Here is a 3798-nt window from a genome sequence, read left to right on the forward strand (position 1 = left end):
AATTCAGCTCAGAGGTTCCATCCCAGGCAGCACCAGGATCAGTTTCCACACAAAATACACTTGGAAATCCAGGGAATAATTCCTTGTATCAACCCTGTCTTGGTTTCACAGTCCAACAACAGCGATTTGAGGGGTGGGAAACAACAGGAGAACCCCAAACACGAATTTATTTCACAGTAAATCGCTTATTTATAGAGAATAATCACGACTTCCAGCATTAAAGTGCATGCCAGGAACAACCAGGACCGGAAAAATATTGAAGGGATACAAACCAAGGGAGAGGAAAAGCTGGAAAACCACCCCCTCTCTGGGATTTCCTGGGTTTCTCTTTCCAGTTTAGGTGGGAAAAAAATGGAAAAATCGAAGCTTGAAGTTACAAATATTGCACTGAAAGTGTTGGATTTCAAGCAACACCGGAATAATTGAATTTAACAGAATAAAAACGCTTCAAAAAGGGACATATTGCACCAAATATTTTGAATTAAATAAGTGGTAAAGGGGGGAAAGCAACTGGGAATCGATGAAATGGGAGTTTTCCATGGATTACCTGGAATCTTTCCCATATATATCAACAATTAAGGAGAGGGAAAGGTCTCTCCTGTCCTATATTCCCAAATGGAAATTCCAAAGGACACCACTTTCCATTAGTCCCTTTTTTTACTGGAGAAAAAGAAGTTGAAATAAGAAGAACTCCTGAAATGTTTTGTCAGCACTTAGTGCTAATAAATAAATAAAGAAGCCAAAAAATGACGTACCAGGACCATCAAATCTTCCCCCAAAGTCTTCAAGATTCTCATAAATTCATTTCTGGGTGAATTAAAAGCAGAATTAAAAGCATTTGCTGAGGGAACACGAGGTTTTTATCCCCATCATTTGCTCACCTGAGCATTAAGTCACCCCCCCAAAAAAAAGCCTCAGTTGGGTATTTGGGCTTTAATTCAGATATTAAGTATTTTAAAGGACCTTGGGAGGGAATTAATTGGTTGTAATAATCGAAATTATCATCCAAAGCAGCTCCTTTCACTAAAAAATATCTGGAAAAAAACTCTTCAGAAGCAGCAACATAAAAAAGCAACATCCAAGTTGGGTCGGGGTCAGTCACATCCCTTCCTATTTACACGGGTTCTGTAGGGAAGGAGCCACTCCCAGGGTTAAAAGTTTTCCCCTTTTTCATCCTAAAACACCTNGGGGGTGGCACTGGATGATCTTTAAGGTCCCTCCCAACCCAAACCATTCCATGATTCTGTGACCTTGGGCTCCACCCCCTGTTTTGAGGCTCGGTGTGGTTGCCACCCTCTGGCATCTCCCCGTTTGCCTTTGCTGCCCCTGTGGATGTTGGATTTGCAGAGTCCCACCCCGGGCTGAGACATCTGCTCTGACTTGGGTGGAAATTCCACACGGGAATCCCAAAATCCCCGTGCCCTGCTGGTTTTGAGGGGTTCACTGCTGGCCCAAAGGCAATTCCCTGTCCCAGCTGGACGGATAAAACCCAAAATGAAGCTCCAGACTCCTCAGGGATCTGCCACAGGAACTGTCCCTGCCCTCTGGAACAACCCACCCTTCACCAGGGATTACAAAAGGAACCCGGAGAGTCCTGAATTCAGGATTTCCTCCTTCCCTAATCCCCCACACACCCTCTCCAAAGCCTTTCCACCCCCTCTGAGGTGGGAAAAAACCACTGCTCAGGGTGAGTCAAGCCCGGAAAATGCAACCCAGGAGGGAAGGAAACAAGAGTGTTGTAACCCAGAGAGTCCAAACCCCGCAGTGCCACCCCGTGCCAACCATTCCCTGGATCCTGCTTTTCCACACACAAAACTCAATTTATGATTTGCCAGCTCCAAGCCACGCAAATAATTCACGGGGTGAGAAAAAGCTCATTTCCAGTTGGTTTTGGCTCCTCTCTCTCGCACAGTTTTGGGCTCGTTTTGGGCTTTATGACACGATGCCCACGGGTTGTTATCCCAGAGAGCCATTAGGGAAAGGATTCCAAGTGGAGGGGGAGCAGTGGGATGAAGGAGGAAAAAGGTGCTAAAGCTTCTGAAAGGCAGCTTTTTGCACCTTGTCATAAAAACAAACAGCAGAGAGAACCTGAGCTAATAATAATAATAATAATAATAATAAACCCCCCTGGGGGGAAAAGGGGATTTTTTTTCCCCTTTTTCCTTGGCTTTGGCCACCTTTGGGGTTTTTTTTCCATCTGTTTTTAAAGAGCTGGAAATCGTAGGGGGGGAAAAAAAAATGCTGTTTGAATTTACAGAGAAAGACCTGGGGGCAAATTATTAAGTAAAGGGGAAAAAGGAGGAAAAAAAAAAAAGAAAGAAAAAAAAAGAAAGAAAAAAAAAAAAGAAAGAAAGAAAAAAAAAAAGAAAAAAAGAAGGAGGTGGAAGTTGTGTTTGGATTTTGGGCAGATCAGAGGGATGGGGAGGTAGGACTGCAAACATGGATTTGGGATTTAGGTGTTCTCTTGTGCAAGGTGCTCTGTGGGCATCACTCAGCTGCTCCTGGAGATTGTGGAATCATGGAATGGTTTGGGTTGGAAGGGACCTTTAGGACCATCCAGTTCCACCCCCTGCCATGGACAGGGACACCTTCCACTGGCCCAGGTTGTTCCAGTCTGGCCTTGGACACTTCCAGGGATCCAGGGGCAGCCACAGCTTCTCTAGGAAATCCAGTCCAGCCCCTTCCCATCCTCCCATGTTTCTGTCCCAAGAGGCCAAGACATATCAAAGGAATTCTTAATTCCTTCTCCAAGAGATGGAGCATCTCCAGTGCCACAATTCCCAGGATTGAGCCCCCCCTGTGCTGCCATTCCCCCACTTCATCATCCAATAAATATTCACACGGATAATATTCCCCCAGATATTGTTTTCCCTCTTTTTAAACTAAAAAGAAGCCCGTCCTAATTCCCAATCCTACAGGAAATGCTCCATTAAATCCCAATCCTACAGGAAATGCTCCATTAAATCCCAATCCTACAGGAAATGCTCCATTAAATCCCAATCCCTCAGGAAATGCTCCATGAAATCTTGTTCCAAATGAGGATTTTTCCTGTGATTTCTCAGCCAAGTGAACACAAGAGACAAAACCAATATTCCAAGATATTTAATGGGCAGGAATTACAGGTGGAACAGGGAATTCAGCCAATGTACAGCTCTGGGATAAATGGAATATTCCAGGGGTTTGGACAGGTTGGAATGACACAACCCACAGGAGACTCAGGGAGATGGAACAGCTGGGGCTGAAACCACAACAATTCAAAATATGGCACAAAAAAAAGGCAAAATTCAAGGCCAAAATAAGGAATATTTCATTCTGGGAATGCTGATTTGGAAAAATTCAGCTCAGAGGTTCCATCCCAGGCAGCACCAGGGGCAGCTCCCACACTAAATATTCCCCCAGATGGGATTTTTCCCTCTTTTCCAATTAAAAATAAGCCCATCCTAAATCCCAGTCCTACAGGAAGTGCTCCATTAAATCCCAATCCCTCAGGAAATGTTCCATTAAATCCCAATCCTACAGGAAATGCTCCATGAAAGCTCAATATTACAGGAAATGCTCCAGGAAATCCAGTTCCAAAAGAGGATTTTCCTGCCATTTCTCAGCCAAGTGAACACAAGAGACAAAATCAGTATTCCAAGATATTTAAGGGGCAGGAATTACAGCCTATTAATGGAATAATTTAAATTAATTATTCATTAATTTTTAATTAAAATTAATTTAAAAAAAACCCACAATAATTCAAAATATGGCACAAAAAAAAGGCAAAATTCAAGGCTAAAATAAGGAATATTTCATTCT

At 43.3% G+C, this 3798-nt stretch overlaps 1 long non-coding RNA gene across 1 annotated transcript in view; it reads right to left on the reverse strand.

Moving 5' to 3' along the window:
* The window catches only part of LOC108504714, a 21255-nt gene extending 17709 nt beyond the window's left edge, over positions 1-3546 (reverse strand). Inside the window, exon 1 of the long non-coding RNA XR_001877226.1 lies at positions 3246-3546. This is a non-coding gene — a long non-coding RNA (uncharacterized LOC108504714). The remainder of the gene's footprint in view (positions 1-3245) is intronic.
* Between the last annotated feature and the right edge of the window lie 252 nt (positions 3547-3798).

Source organism: Lepidothrix coronata, unplaced genomic scaffold (assembly GCF_001604755.1).
Source record: "Lepidothrix coronata isolate B3197 unplaced genomic scaffold, Lepidothrix_coronata-1.0 Scaffold173, whole genome shotgun sequence".
Classification (NCBI taxonomy): Eukaryota; Metazoa; Chordata; class Aves; order Passeriformes; family Pipridae; genus Lepidothrix; species Lepidothrix coronata.